The sequence below is a fragment of the Lissotriton vulgaris genome, chromosome 12 (genome assembly GCF_964263255.1).
Source record: "Lissotriton vulgaris chromosome 12, aLisVul1.2, whole genome shotgun sequence".
In the NCBI taxonomy this organism is placed as follows: domain Eukaryota; kingdom Metazoa; phylum Chordata; class Amphibia; order Caudata; family Salamandridae; genus Lissotriton; species Lissotriton vulgaris.
The window spans coordinates 596,442,813-596,459,256 of NC_141700.1; the positions used below are offsets into that span (position 1 = coordinate 596,442,813).

A 16,444-nucleotide genomic window follows, 5' to 3' on the forward strand; every position below is an offset into this window, starting at 1 on the left:
CTCGGTGGGTTCTCGAGGAAGCTGCGAGCCAAGAAATCTTGTACCGCCGCAAACACATTCCAACGAGCCAGTATTCCATGCATCGCTGCAAAGGCCATAATCCCTCCATCAGAACAAAACAGCTCATGAGCAACTAAGGGACTAATACATTGAATATAATCCGCATCTGGAGACACCGTATTGCAGAGACACAAATCCAGGACCCATTCGAAGTCGCAACTCAGGCAATGAAAAACTGTCTGGACACATGTAAAGTAGGAAAATCGAAAAGATAATCCATAAGCGGCACTCAGTGTAGCAAGAGGCAGCGCACCATAGTACTCAAGCATCCGTGCGCGAAGGAGCCCTAGCCGAGACAGCTCATCTTGTAACACAGAATGTGTATCCATTTTGAAATAAATAAAACAGTAATAGGACGCCAGCAGCAAGAGCCAGTAGCAAGGGAAATCCACCAAAGCTGGAATGACTCCGAAAATCTTTTGGAAGGAAGTCACTAAGCCTCTGCTTACAACTTTAAAAAAGTGAGCCAGTCCCGAAGTGGAGGACGCATTGAAGGTAGTGTGAATTAACTCACCGAAGTGCAAGGGCAAATCAGTATTTAATAAGGCATGCACTTCTGTGCGGGTATTAGCCACGTGAAGGACAAATGTTTCACGAGCAGATGTGAGGGCAACTTCGTTTTGGGACAATAGAGCTCTTATGCGACTCATCTTATTGAACTCTGCTTTCAAGGTCAGAATCTTAGGCCAGATGGAAACATCAAGTTTCCCATGTGGGGGTGGATACATTACATTCTTGCAACAAACTACATGTTCACTGACTGTAACAACATAAGCAATTCCTTTTATTAACCCACAACAATCCTCATTGTTTAAAAGTAAATAACTCCAGTTTGCCAGCAACGTGAATGTGGGAACGATTATAGGCACGGGCGTACCTTTCAAAACACAGGCTAAATTAGGCTAGTTTTGGTTGCAAGAGCCATGTAATTGGATATGTCAATACATTAAGGAATGATCCGGTGTTTCAGTGCATTCTTCACCATTCAAATAAGCTTCTCTTCCCTCCCAATGGCATCTATATGTAAAAGGAAGCGACCAGGCTTCATGGAGATAAGAACTTCCAAGAGGCTCGTATCTGCCAATGGCAAAGTACTTCACACAATTTTTAAATTCGAATAAAGGAAACGGCAGAGTTATTAAACCATGAATAAGCCACGTAGCAGCATTGGCTATTGCCACAGAAAACGGTAAAGGCTCTAATCTCTCAATGTGTAACATGGAAAAAGAAGCATCTTTAATTGATTGTAAGCTCTGCTTGTCAGTCAAATTAAAGGGGGCAAACAAGGATGATGTATTCATGTAATGCCATGGCACTTTACCTCCCTTAAGGGTTTGCAATGTCCATGCAAATTGCATAATGGAACGCAACTGATTTTGGCCGTGGTACAAAGCAGACACTTCATCTTGCACAATATCTACAACTGATGGCACAATATTATCTAACGTGTAAATGCGAGAAGAGAGCATGTTAATGCTGTTATCTACAACCGCTAGCACTTTTTCAAAATTAGCTTGATCTATAGCCCTAAGACGGGTAGCCGCCTCAACCTGGGAAGCTTTCGAGAATTTGTTATAAACAGCATATATCCATCTTTTAGATCTACCTTTAGCCGGGCCTTTAATAAAATCATTCAAGTCAACATCATCAGTCAGTTTAGATAAATGCAGTTTAACTGACGCCAAGGTAGAATGTCTGAGCCAGTTCTGACACAATTTGCCTACAGCATAAGTAGTCACAGAATGGCCACTCTCAAAATGAGGATCCACCCTGACCTGTGTAAAGCCATGAGCCAAACCCAGAAAACGATGCTGGCATGAATCAGCACTTCTGTGCCAGAGCAACCAGCATTCGGGATCCAAACTGGATATGTTAAAGGAGGAGTTCAACAATAGAGTTTGTAACTCTCTCAAGGAAAATAGTATTACTCCAACCGGAATATTCCTCTAAATCAGGAAAAGAAGGGGAATTTAATCTTTTAGGAGTAGCCAATCCAAAGCATGTTGTCTGTGAAATATAAGCATGGGCGTAAAATCCATTCCGCTCGCGGATTTTGCGGATTTTCGGTAAATTCGCAATCTGCGAACGCTCGCGAATTTACCGAAAATCCGCAAATTCGCACGCAGCGGATTTTTTTTTCTTGGTGATACAATTTTGCGGCGTGCGGTGTAAGTTCGCAATTGCGAACATGTAGGTGCGGCGGGCAGCAACAATCTCGCACTCGCAAAATTACAAAAATTGCAATTCTGCACAAGAAATCTACTAGCAAGCAGCATAGACCTTCTGAAAATGATGATTTTTATCAGAATAACTCCTCAGGTTGACATTTGCCTGCACTTTTTTGGATTTGAGGCCTTTTGATTTTCTTTGGATAACTTTTGGATTAGAAATCAACTTTCTCATATAAGCTTGTTTGGGGCATTACAGTTGCTGTAATGCTGTTCTGCAGAAAAACGAGTTTTGCAATAGTGAAAGCATTCAGCAGGTTCAAAAGTTCAAACTCATCATTAGTAACCATTCCCTGTAGTGCTTTCTGACAAGGGCCCCTCCAGAGTTCAGTTGCTAGTTGCAACAATTGTATGACCCTGCTCTGACCCTCACAGCAGGCTCATAGAATAGCTACAAGTAGGCCACAAAGGTCCTGGAAAAAAAATTGCACTGCAACAGAAAGCAAATTACAGATAAGGAAGCAGGTGCCAGACTGGAATTTTAAAACAGTGACACATTAATAAATCAACCCCAAATTAATTCATGTCAGTTGAAGCAGGCAGGTGTGCTTGCTTTTCCCCCCCATAACCTACAGTGATGATGAACCAAAGGGTGGCATTGATGTACCAGAGGGTGGCATGGGTGAAACAGAGGGTGGCAGGGGTGAAACAGATGGTGCTGGGAACCTGTGATGATGAACCAGACGTAGAAACAACATAATCATGACCGTTGCGAGCCGATATGTAAGTTCGCAATTGCGAACTGGTACAAAACCCTCGCGAACTGGCAGAAATCCTTGCGAACTGGCAGAAATCCTTGCGAACACAAAAAAAATCCGCAAATTTGCAAGAATTTGCGGATTTTGCGGATTGCGAGTTCGCAAATTCGCAAAATTCGCGAACGTCAGATTCGCAAAATTAGCCCATGCTTAGTGAAATAGTAGAATTCAAAAACAACATATGGTTCGGGATGAGGCATGCACGGTGCAAAGCCCCAGTGCCTTGCACTTGCCAGCTTTTAGAACCCCAAACTGATTTAAGGTCAATTGTATTCTTCCACAACTCGTAGCCCCCAACAGCCAACTGGTCTAGAAAGGACTTCAAATACAATAATTTAGTATCGGTAAGTCTAACTTTGGATGTAGATTTTTCATTAATTTTAAAATAAAAGGCATTAGGATTAGACTGATTAAAATCTGTGAAGTAAATGAACCTTTTCAAAAAGGTAGCAGAACTGCCTTGTATAGGATCTGGACAGTGTTCCCACTGGGTGTAATTTACAGTGAGCCTTCTGGTATTAGCTTTATGCAGGTAGTGATTGCCAAAATTTTGATAACAATACAAATCACCGTAATTAGCATACTCCAAGTACAAATCTTCAGCATCAAAGGCAGCATAATATTTCAAATCAGAAAACAATGATTCAACAGCCTGAATATCCCAATCATCAGAACGTATATATTTTGTTTAACTATATCCCCCATAGATACTCTAATGACATTAGGGACATTTATAACCTCAGTGAGCCCATGAATCTGAAACCGAACAGCATCCCATACAATCCCATCTAAGACAGGCCAAGCAGTGATGTTAACAAAAGCCAGGTCTCTCTACACTCTGTTTAATGAGGAATGGGGAGCCAAAGTTCCATTGATATGTCGAATGCTAGTTCTCTCCTCGACATAGTGTCCATTGACGAGACGGAAAAAATAAAACACAAAACCAATTGACATAAAAAGGTAAATCGAAAAAAGCAACATCCAAATATAAGTCCAAGGGGGAATCAAAAAATGCTTTTTAAAAAGTCTTGCCAAATCAGAAATATTCGAGGGCTTTTCAGATGTGTGGGAAACAGTGTCAAATGAAAATCTGGATTCTGTAGCCAAGCGAGTTTGCAAATCAGGCATCGATAAGTCAGTAGGATATGTACAGTCAGTTTCATCATGTTGAGTACCAGGCAGTACACTCAATAAAGGACTGGAAATCGCAGGCAACTCGAGAGCAACATCAGGCACAGGATTGGAGACCGGGGCCAAAACAGAATTTCTCAAAATCGAAGGACATGAGACTGCCGGTGTCATACTAAGAAGAATCGGCCACTCTGTGTATCTTGACATTGTCAATGGAGATATACCTGTTCTCCTTACAACCTAGAAGTGGTGGTAAAATGACAGTTCTTGTGCCCTTCACTCCAAGCACTGGAACTGGAGCTCGATAAGAGGGACCAAATTCTTTCTTGTTTTCGATCTTCTCACAAGCCAGTTCTCCAACTTGGGGTAGCCAGCCAACTACCGGGATCTGCAACGCATCATCCGAGGTGGAGGGCAAATGTTCCTTTGCAAGACTGTCTCTTGTCTTTTGTAGATCCTGTAAAACATTGCAATGTTCATCTACGTCAAAAGAGGCAGCTTGAGCCACCGAGTCTAGACCATCAAGGTCCGGTACATACATCTTGATACTAAAGAGCATTTCGTATGGGGTTCGCCCACCCAGAGACCTTCTAGGGAGATTATTAAGAGCACGCTGCACGCCATTGAGATGGGCCAGCCAGTTCCTGCCAGTGCCTATAACTTGAGGCGTCAAAGACTGCTTTAAATCTCGGTTCATCTGTTCCACAACACTATTACCCTCAGGTCTGTATGGAGACGAAAACTTGACTTGGACTCCCAACAAAGTCATGGAATCCTTATACGCCCTAGAGGCGAAAGCCGGATCCTGATCCGAATGGAAGGGTCCACAGGCAAAAATCCCTACAAAGATACGCAAGTCTCTTATGACAGTCCGTGAATCAGCGCTGCGGTGAGGCCAGACCCACACAAAGCATGTGCATGAATCAACTGCTACTAAGATGTACTTATACGCAGTATCAGAAGAAAAGGGACTGCAGTGATCTAAATAAACACACCCAAGGGGTTTATTAGAAATGTACAACTGTGTCTGGGGCGAACGCGCAGCGGTTGAAGGCTTAATCTGCTGGCAAATGTCACATTGAAGGACATAGTCACGCGTCTGTTTGTACAGCCCCCGCCACCAGAAACGTTGTTGCAACTGAGCTACAGTAGCCGAAGCGCCCACATGCGCAGACGCAACACCCTCATGGGCTGCGGTAATCAGTGTAGGCCTGCGGTCCGCGTTGGGAAGTAACCTCTCACCAACATCAGGAATTTTCACATAAGGAACTTTATCAGGACTTAAGTGGTATGAATACTTCAAAGGGAATCCTTTTGGATATTTACCTCCCTTCTCGGTTGCAGCAACAGCTGCCAAGATATCATCATCATCAATCTTACTTTTGGAACGTGTAACTGCTGCAACCAAATATGTCGATACCGCTGATTTTGCTGCCTCATCGGCAAGCAAATTGCCATCAGCGTGGACTCCCACGCTCTGTTGACCGAGAGTATTAATCCCAAACACGAGGGGCAATTGCTCTTTAAGCTCAGCCACTCGGACCCAGATAATTTTATGTTTTATTGTGCTACCCTTGGAATCACGAAAATCATACTGAATCCAAAAGAACAGGTTTTCATTGTAAGACTGGACACAATAGTAAGAATCACTCACAATAAGAGTTGTGACACCAGGGTCAGCGTACTCCAATGCAAGCATCAGAGCACGAAGCTCCTCCAATTGTGCGGTGCAGTCTCCTAGAGTCTGCGTGTGCGCGACTCTGGACTTGAATTCATCATTCACCATGGCACCTAACACAATAGCGCAAGCGGAAACGTATGCCTGTTTAGACCCATGCTCAACCTGCGCTGAACCATCAGTGTATATGATGCAATGGAAGTCCTCCAAAGGCCGCATAGCCAAAGGGGCAGGATGAACAAATTCATACTACAAAAACTCCTGCGACTGTAAGGAGGCATCAAAAATAAATGTGACATCCAGAGACGTCAATGATGCTGCCCATTGTATCCACCGAGGGTGCAAAGCTTTAGAATTTGGCACACTGGCTTTCGTCACTGCCTCTAATGCAGGGAACGGGGTTACAACCAACATGCGTTTTCCTTGCGACAGTGCACATTCCTTGAGAATCGCCATTTGCACTGCTGTCAAAACGTTTTTCACAGAGGAAAACCGCATTTCAGCCGAAGTGTACAAGTGTGACTTGTAAGCAATAGGTACTGTGTCTCCTTCGTTAAAAGTAAGGTATGTGAAACCCACCGCCCCAGGGATGATTCTTATCACCAGGCTGGTGTGGTTATCATGAGTCAGTAAGAATTTAGATTATAGAAGATCAGCTTGCAAAAATTGCAAAATAGCTGAATGTTCTGGCAGCCAGCAAGATTTGGTAAAAGTAGGTTTTGTCAAAACATACAAAGGCTTGATACGCTGGGCATATTCGGGAATATAAGTACGCCCGAAATTCAAAAATCCCAGCAAGGACTGTAATTTCTTCAGAGTTGTAGGAGTGCGCAATTGAGCGCATTTCTCCAAGAAGTGAGGAGCCAATCCTCTACCTTCATTATTGAGCTTGTAGCCCAGGAACAACACTGTGTACTCTGCAATGTGAGACTTTGCAAAGTAAAATTTGTAACCAAAGTCCGCAAAGTTACAAATTATGCGGTCAAGTCGACACAGATGCGCCCAAAGCTCGTCGTCTGTGAGATAAATGTCATCCACATAAGAACATGCATCAGTGTCTATCCTCTCCAAAAGAGAGACTATACGGGCAGCAAACACGCCTGGACTATTCTTATAGCCCATAGGTAAAAGATTATAATGGCGTTGTTTGCCGCCACAGGTAAAACTGGTCCACTGGGAACTCAGTCCGTCCAAATTGTGGGCAAAAAAAACGTTGGATATGTCAAGTGTGGTTTTAAAACGCTTACGCACAAGACCATCCACAAGAGCAGAGCTGTGGGTATTCTGTACTGCACAGGTACGGCAATGTGATTTCAAATGCTGATAATCCAATACCAAACGGTACGAGCCGTCAGGCTTGGTTACAGTAAAAAGAGGGTTATTCATCTGTGACACACAAGTTTCAATCACACCTTGATATTCCAATTGTTCAAGAATTTCCGCGACGGAAGCCTTAGCTTCACGTCGGATGGGATATTGAGGTTGAGGCTGTGGCATAGACCGTAAAGGAATCTCGTGGTGTGGGAAAAATTTATCCCAATCACACTGTGTACGGTACAAAGCCGGCGCAAGAGCCTTAGCCCACTCTTCTGCAAAATTCAGCGCATGCTCTTTCGAGATCGTGTGCGCGAAACTAGGGAGGATCACCTCCTCCCCTCTCGGAGCTGCGACCACAAAAGGGGGGGCCAGTCAGTCTCCGCTAACAAAATGTCATATGTAGTCATAAGATTTCCCCAAAATACCCCCTTGATTGTACGTTGTATGTCACCTTCAATTAAAAGGACTATTTCATAAAGTCTATCAGGTGGAGTTACTCTAGTATCAGCTGTCTCCATAACAGCATATCGATCAGTCGCTGTCACCTTCATTAGCGGACGCAGGGCCTCTCGCACTATGGTAATATCCGCCATGCTGTCCAGCAAGGTCTGAGCCCATGTCTGATTTCGAAGCTGTGTTCTCACTATCTGCGGCATATCTCGCTGTTAAAGCGGCAACTTTCTTTTTCTGAAACTGGGGTATCTTCGGTGTTGAATCGTCCTGCTTGCCTTTACTGTCTTTCGGGCAGGGCTGGTCGGGTCCCTGCTGGCCACCACGACCTCTGCCGCCTCTTCCACCACCGGTCGATGAGGCTGATGAGTCCTGAAAGGAATGAGGAGAGCGTTGTTCAGAAACCTGAAAACGATCAGGAGATCTTATCGTCGCGCGATCGCGCAAGCCATAAATACGTTCTGTAGGCGCAGGCACAGGTGATGCAGGACGAGACTCCTGTTTCTGTTGTTGTTGTTTACCCTGTTGTTCTTTTTTCGGCCAATTTTGTTTTTTGGTCTTGGGCTGACTTCGGCCCTTGGGGTTGCTTTTTCTCCTTAGTTGAAAATGCCATGACTCCCACTCAATTGCGGCCCACGGTTTTATAAGCTGCCACAATATTCCTCGGTAACTGTCGGGGTTTGTCGGCATCGGGAACCGCCTGCAATGCATTGGACACCTGAAAGTTCACTGCATCACCCTTGAAATTCGCAAGTATGAGTTCAGAAACTACGTCAAAGGAGCCGCATAGGCGCATACCCAATTCAACCGCTGCCTCAGGTCCGTGCTCATCCTGAGCACGTTTAATGACCGTTGGAAGGACAGTCATGGATGGAGTGCAGAAGCACCTCGCATAGACTGCCGCATAGATCTTTCCCCACGACTCACAGTCACCAATTTCTGGGGTCAAGTCTTTTGGCATGTTAATTGTCCGAATCCTGTGTTTTTCACCAGGAGTTGTGTTAGGAAATACTGCTTCCAGCTAGTCAAATTTCTCGGTAAGCCAGAAAAGAAACTCATCCTTATCCAGGGGCGCTTGCCCATCACAGCGTTGACCATTACAGGACTAAGCTTTATTCCGCCCTGTCCGGCTGGAAGCGCTGCACCACCCGCGGCCCCGCCCGGGAGATTGCGGGTAATGTACTGCACTAACGACCTAATTACGCTAATTGCGACTACATGCAGTCATCTTAGTTCGGCAACGGAACACGCCCGTGCTGAGGATGAGGTGTAAATCCAGCCAAAACAGGCCAAGTCACGTCTGGAATGGACAAGGGACCTAGCCTCGGAGCTGTTAAAGAGTGGGGTAGGACGCCATTAAACCAAACTCGGTGCTGCCAAGCATCAATCGGAACTTCCTGTGTCCTATATGGAGCATAGTCCTGCGGCACTGCAGTGGGAGTGTACTTGTCGAACACATTGGTATTTGCGTTCACAGCTGGGATGGTCACCCACGAATAAAATATTTCGTAAGGGTAAGCCACCTCTGCACTCACCACCATAATCACGGCCATGCCATCCACGGGCACATGATAATTCTGCAAGTGATTGCGCACCGCAATGCGGCTATGTTTCGGAATGTCCACCGCGGCCATAGTGACACAGAAAGAGAAAGGTACAACAAAAAGTACGTAGCACAACTGGGTAGTAATTCAAGGAAACTGTTTTGAAAGAATCAAGCTTGAAAGGACAACGCTGCTGCAATTTACCTGCTGGAGGGTTGATTTTGCCGCTTACTGGGAACATCGGTCTGGGGCCCTGACGCTGTTGGTCTTCCCTGCCGCCACTGCAAGCACCATCGCGGGGCCGCAGTGGGAGAAGACTACAGCTCCCAGACTCCTCGGCGGCCACACCCACTTCCTGCAATCGACCACGCACGGAGGCGCATAAAGAAGGGCAGCTCCCACGGAGGAGCGGGGGACAACGCTGCTGCAATTTACCTGCTGGAGGGTTGATTTTGCCGCTTACTGGGAACATCGGTCTGGGGCCCTGACACTGTTGGTCTTCCCTGCCGCCACCGCAAGCACCATCGCGGGGCCGCAGTGGGGGAAGACTACAGCTCCCAGACTCCTCGGCGGACACACCCACTTCCTGCAATCGACCGCGCACGGAGGCGCATAAAGAAGGGCAGCTCCCACGGAGGAGCGGGGACAACGCTGCTGCAATTTACCTGCTGGAGGGTTGATTTTGCCGCTTACTGGGAACATCGGTCTGGGGCCCTGACGCTGTTGGTCTTCCCTGTCGCCATCGCAAGCACCATCGCAGGGCTGCAGTGGGGGAAGACTACAGCTCCCAGACTCCTCGGCAGACACACCCACTTCCTGCAATCGACCGCGCACGGAGGCGCATAAAGAAGGGCAGCTCCCACGGAGGAGCGGGGACAACGCTGCTGCAATTTACCTGCTGGAGGGTTGATTTTGCCGCTTACTGGGAACATCGGTCTGGGGCCCTGACGCTGTTGGTCTTCCCTGTCGCCATCGCAAGCACCATCGCAGGGCTGCAGTGGGGGAAGACTACAGCTCCCAGACTCCTCGGCAGACACACCCACTTCCTGCAATCGACCGCGCACGAAGGCGCATAAAGAAGGGCAGCTCCCTCCGCGTCGCGGACGCGCGCGGACGTCGCCGGGCGAAGCCCGGGCAAAGGGCGGGCAGTCTAAGGTAGTCTAAGGCAGAAGGAGGCAGGGCTGGGCCCGGCCCTTAACAACGTGGTATGGGTAAGTGAAAGAACATAAGCAGTGGTGATGAGAATAGTACAAAAGCCAAGATGCCAAGACACTCACAGTCTATTCTAACATTTCTTTCCACGGCTGTGGGGGCTCTCAATAAAGAAATTGCTAATGCTGGACTTGAACTGGGTCTGGGACAAGCTGCCCCCCCACCCATTACACTTAGCTCCCCAACACCAGTGGAACCTGCTGACCCAGCAGCCAGTGGGGATGTTCCTATTACCCCCGCTATTCCGCTGGAACCTTTGGTAATAGTCACACAGCCAGCAGCCACACCTACCACCATAGCGGGTAATCCATTGGGCCCCCTGCAGTCACTACAACTTACCCCCACTCCTCAGCCTGGTGACCCATCGAAGAGGAAAAAAAGGGGGAAAGCTAAACATTTGCCAGGGCCCACAAGAACATCTACCAATACTCTGGAGGACCAGATGGAGGCGCTCTTTGTTGCCCGGATCGAACCGCTCCTTGTGGCCATCGCGAAGGACATTGTGGATACTCTAAATACTTGTTTGGAGGGACTCCTTAAGAAATGTGTTATTATTGACAAAATGGTTACTGATCACAATTTGCTCCTGGATAGACACAATGAGGGCCTTGCTGGGTCAGGGCCGGGAAGCTCAACAAGGGAGCCTATGGTGATCGAACCACCTGCCGATCCTATTGTAGCCACGCTACCCCCCATCCAATTGGAAAATCATAGGGTGCCACAAAGGCTGCCCACTGTAAGAAATCCCACGGGCAGTAACATTCATCGTGAACTACCACCAGAAGCAGCTCCGCTAGTGGCAATTTTTGTGGGTACTCCACCCTTGAATAAAGGAGAGCGCGTGTGCGCTAGTGACCTCATAGCTAAAGCACGAACCTGGTGCACTGCCTCATGTTGTGGGAGCAGTATCTCCAACAGGATCATCTCTGCCAATAGGGTGGGGTGGATTGGGAGGGTACCGAAAATGGTTCAGGGGGATTGTGTGATAGTTAATTTCGACAGGGCCGATGTGGCTGAAAGGTTATTCTGGGATGGTTCTAGAGTCTCGAGCAACTATCACCTAAGACCGTTGCCTTTAGGCTTCTTCTACCCGCCCACAGTAAGCCCTTACAGCCCCTAGTGTGCTCCTAGAGGGGGTAGGAGTGGGCCGCATCCAGTAAGGGTGGGGAGGCCAGGATTGCTAAACCCTCGCTATCAAGCACCAACAGGAGCGGGCCGACTGATCCACATTGGTTTAAACCCCCCCCCCCGAGCCATGGCAGCACGCACACCCTGGTCACTATATACCTGGTACCACAGACGGGGGTGGGTTGGCTCTCAGCAACCGTTTTTCCTCACTCTCAGGGCTAGAGGACACAGATTGACTACCTGCACCACCATTAGTACACCCAGTAAAAGAACCTAGTCACATTTCTGACACAATGGAAACATGCAGGCTACTGAGTTGGAATGTGGCGGGTGTTAGAACAAAAAGGACCGATGAGGCTTGGCTAGCTTTTATTTCTTTGTATGATATTGTAGCCCTCCAGGAATCTTGGGACACTTCACCTAGTTTCTGTCTAGATGGGTTCTCGAGTTTTGTGGTGCCTGCTGCCCCTAGCGTTGCGGGCAGAGCTAAAGGTGGTCTTATTTTGCTTTTCTCATTAAAACTTAAGGGGGCACTTAAAGTAATTAACCAACCTTTGCCATACCTTTTGTTAGTGGAAAGGGTGATCTCCTCAACCCAGAAAACTATTTTTATTAATTTTTACAATGCAGGAACGCAGGATAATAGTAACGATAACCTTGCCATCCTGGACCAATTGTTGACAGAGGTCAGTCAAGACACACATTTTAATATCGAATTCGTCCTCATGGGCGATTTTAACATTCATCCATGCACTTTGTCATGTGGTACTATTGATTATTTGGGACTGAGTGGCCCAGATATTACACACTTTGAGCATTCCAAAGGGGGAGAGGCATTAGAGGAGTTATTGGCTAATTCCAATCTGATGGAACCTGCCTGTAGCTCAGACGTACCGAGGCTCAACACTTTTAAAGGGTCGGATCCAGGTTCCATTATTGATTACATATTTGTGTCACCGGCTATTTTACATAGTGTTGCCTCATATAGAACCCTAATATCCCCTTTTAGTGATCATAATCCTGTCCTATTGGAAGTTTACTGGGGTGATTCCATGGGCTCTATGCCGCCCCCCGTCAATCCCAGGGTGGGAACCCTAAAAGTGGTGGACCAGGGTAGACGGCTCAAGTGGTCCAACGTGGTGCTCGATGACTTCTATGAAGCATTGTTCCCTAAAATAGAAAGTGCTGTGGCAACTTGCCAAAATCCTAGTGCAGAAAAATGTGAACTTATGGGTGCCTATGAGGAAATTTGCTTACAGATCTCAAACCAGCTGACAGTCAGATTGGGGAAGAGTGGTAACAAACAACACCGCTGGTTTGATTCCAAATGCTCTAAAACACATAGTGCACTCCTAGCAGCCTTAAACCGTAATCCTAGAAACAGGGAGGCGTATCTACCCTAAGGAGGGAATATAAGCAGGCCATCGGAGAGCGTAAGGAAGCCTTAAAGCAATAGTCTTGGGAGAAGCTACTCTCAGCCGATGTCATGCGGGATAGTAGTCTATTCTGGAAAGTGATAAACCAGCCCCTGTTTTCTGGCCAGGATAACATGCCTATGGATTGTGTTATCCCCAACGACAGGTGGCTCGCCCATTTTAAAACAGTGTATGGAGAATCAACGTCTGGGATACAGGGCCCCCAAGCTATAACTCCAGAGTATGCCCGCTAGTTTTTACTACCGACGAGGTCGAGATAGCTATTTTGGAAACCTCGAACAATAAAGCCCCAGGCCCAGATGGGGTCCCCGCAGACCTTTACCGGCACTCCCCGAAGCTATGGGCAGGAGTGCTATCTAAAGTTTTCACAGCCGCCAATGGTAATGTTATCCCTATTTCCTGGGCCACCTCAGTTATAGTACCAATTTTCAAAAAAGGACTGAGGGAGGATCCAGGGTGTTACAGACCCATATCCCTTTTAGATTCTGCCATTAAAATTTTGGGCAGAGTCCTTCTGACGAAACTAAGGGATAGCGTGGAAAGCAGTGGGAGCATAGCCAATGCCCAATATGGGTTCAGGGAGAAGAGAGGCACGGTCGAGCAGTGTTCAAATTTACATATTTTGCTTGCTAAATATACTGTAGCCAAGGAGGGGTCTTTATTTTTGGCCTTTATGGACCTCTCCTCGGCATTCGACCTGGTAAACAGAACTAAATTATGGGACATCCTCTTGAAGATGGGTATAGACGGGGCCTTGGTTAATTTTATGGCATCACTACACCAGGAATTGTTTGCTAAGATCAGAGTCACCAATGAGGGTTGATGCACGACCTCCTTTAGGTCCATGTGTGGGGTGCGCCAGGGTTGTATCCTGGCCCCCTCCTCTTCACACTGTACATTAACGGCCTAAGTAGCTACCTGGAGGCGGTACAAGGTGATTTTCCGCGTATGGAAGAGGCTAAAATATCCGCCCTCCTTTACGTGGATGACGCAGTACTCATAGCACGTACTGGTGTCGGACTGCAACGGCTGTTGGATGCTTTCGGGGTCTTCATGGACCAACTTGATTTAAAAATAAATACCAACAAATCCCATACCATGGTAGTAGGCCTCCATTGCAGAAAGGGTAAAAGGATGATTTTTAAATGCAAGGAGGAGGTGGTTTCAAGGGTGGCCATTTTTCCCTACTTAGGAGTACTCTTTGATGAGCGAGGCTCATGGAGACCACAGGTCAGAGCCAGAGGTCTAGCCGTGGCAAGATCAACTGATTCACTTATGGGGTTTTCTAAAAGGCTGGGGGCTAGGCCGATGCAGACAATGTTAAAGATCTATAACTCCAAATGTGTAGCGATTGCAACATATGGTTCTTCTTTATGGGGTTATATAAAAGACGACACCATCCAGAAGGTAGAAAATAGGTTTTTACGATCGCTGCTGTCGGTCCCTCAGTCTACCCCAACCTTCTCGACACATGGGGAGCTGGGGTTGGATTTTGTTTCCGATAGGTTAAGGCTAGCCCCAATAATCTTCTGGCTAAGGACCTGGTTGAACAGCGAATTATCCCTGAACCACTCTATTATGGCTGACGTCATGTCCTTAGATCATTCCAATAGGGTGCCCTGGCTGGAGTACATAAAAATATCTTTAGTTGAGATGGGTCGCCCAGAACTTTTTTATTCACCCTCTTGCATTAGGAGGGAGGACATTGGCATGATCAAAAAACATTACATGGAGGGGGCCATACTGGCAAGGGAGGAAAGGGAATTGAAGAAGCCAACTGTTAGATCTCATTATTTGCTTCTACATTCCCCTTGAATGGAACCATATCTTGCCATTGTCACCAAACCATTTCATAGGTTCCTGTTGACCAAGTTCCGTTTTAATTTAATCCACTACCAGTTGGGTAGTTACCTTAAATGGGGAAAACCGGAGGCAGCCCCATTTTGTAAATGTGATAATAGATCTGTACAAAACACAATGCACTTTACTATGTTCTGCAGGTTTTTCACTGGTGAAAGGGCTGAATTTTTGCTACCTATTTTAAGAAAGAAAGGCTTCACCCAAGTAAGGCCTGCTGTAATTTATCTTCAGCTCCTAGGCAGTACTTATGTTATATTTAGCGTTGCTAATTTCTTGGTAGCTGCAACAAGAACGAAATCTGGTATAACAAGAACATGATTTTATTAACATTTGAACTGTTTACATTCCTTGAAAATAATTTTTTATAATCAATTGTACCTTTTAATAATCCTTGCTTCTAATTTGTTTTTACTATGTGTCAGCCTGTATTTGGAATGTGTGTACATTGAATTTGTATACCTTTTATGATTTTAACAATCGAATAAAGTGTACTTGACTGACTGAAAGGAACTATATTAATATAGGCAGGTTTGTCCGACACCACCGTTTTCTGGAAACAGTAGCGAAGGGTGTTAAGGACCGATACAAGTACTACTCAAGTGTCATGTAATATGACCACCAACGATCTGGCGCCATGTACCAGACTAGCTACCAGTGTCTCATTGGTTCTTACCGACCCCCAATGATTAGACAACCCAGAACATGGACTTAGAACACCTCAGGCAACGTGGAACACATGAACACTCTTTTGGTATACTAACATATCAATCCAGAATGAGGAGTCAATGAGGACACGTGCGCGTTTGAAATGTTTATTTCTAATGCAGTGTTCTCAAACGCAGTATCTTAGCTAATACGAGCAAACATATTATAAGGAACAAGTTTAACAGCATGGTTACTATTCCATAAAAAACAAAGGGTGAAAGCATGTTAAAATGCTAAAGGAAACAGGTCTAAATAGAACAGCAGTTTACCCTCCCTAGCTAGTATATTATATTATAACTACAGAAGGTCTCTTTGGGTTTTAGAAGGGCGGGCCCATACATTTGGGTTCAGCAGAAGTAGATCACATCATCTCTTGCACCAACTCTCTGCATACGGATATTCATCAAGTGTGTGTTCATCCTGCTTCACGCAGTGCCTTATTAAACGCGCCTAAACCCAAAGCTGGCCACAGCTGCATCCATATTATGTCAACTCTGTGCGCTGATCAATCCAAACAATAAGCGCTGTGTTGAAATAACCTTGAAGGCCTCTGCACGCACTGTACAGACATAGCATACCAAGCAAGGCTGATATTATAAGCAAACATGTTATTCTCGTGTAAAGCAAAATACCTACCTAGGCGAAAAGCTTTAATAACAAAATGTGTCATGTGCAGAGGCAGCAGAAAAGGAAAAATGGTGTCTTAACTTCTAACAAGCTCATGCTAACTTAACACAGTGCAAAGGTGAAACCAATACACAAGACAGAACCAATTGCAAGACATCATTGCAATTGACCAATCTCCACCTTTACCCCTCTCTCATCATTTTTCTCTCAATCAATTGACAATGGTTGGCGAAGGGAGATACATTTTGACAGTTATTCTAATTGAAGTAGAGTGTAATTATCCACTCCGGCACGATGTTAAAAATGACGT

General features: G+C 46.1%; 1 protein-coding gene across 3 annotated transcripts in view; it reads right to left on the reverse strand.

Moving 5' to 3' along the window:
- Window positions 1-16,444, reverse strand: part of LOC147677801 (ATP-binding cassette sub-family C member 12-like) — a 954,180-nt gene that overhangs the window by 266,364 nt on the left and 671,372 nt on the right. The gene's annotated exons all lie outside the window — the stretch shown is intronic.